Raw genomic sequence first — 216 nt, forward strand, 5'->3', positions numbered from 1 at the left:
AGACAAAGGTATGAAAATATTTTTAAAGTTATATACTACGCTAGTAAAACTCTTAATGATGCTCAAATTAACTATACTGTTACTGAAAAAGAGTTACTGGTCATTGTGTATGCTTTATACAAATTTAGATCTTATTTAATTGGAGCTAAATGTGTTGTGCTCACTGATCACTCTGCTATTAAATATCTGATGCAAAAGAAGGATGCCAAACCAAGG

The sequence above is a fragment of the Phalaenopsis equestris genome, unplaced genomic scaffold, assembly GCF_001263595.1.
Source record: "Phalaenopsis equestris unplaced genomic scaffold, ASM126359v1 Scaffold000002, whole genome shotgun sequence".
NCBI lineage: Eukaryota > Viridiplantae > Streptophyta > Magnoliopsida > Asparagales > Orchidaceae > Phalaenopsis > Phalaenopsis equestris.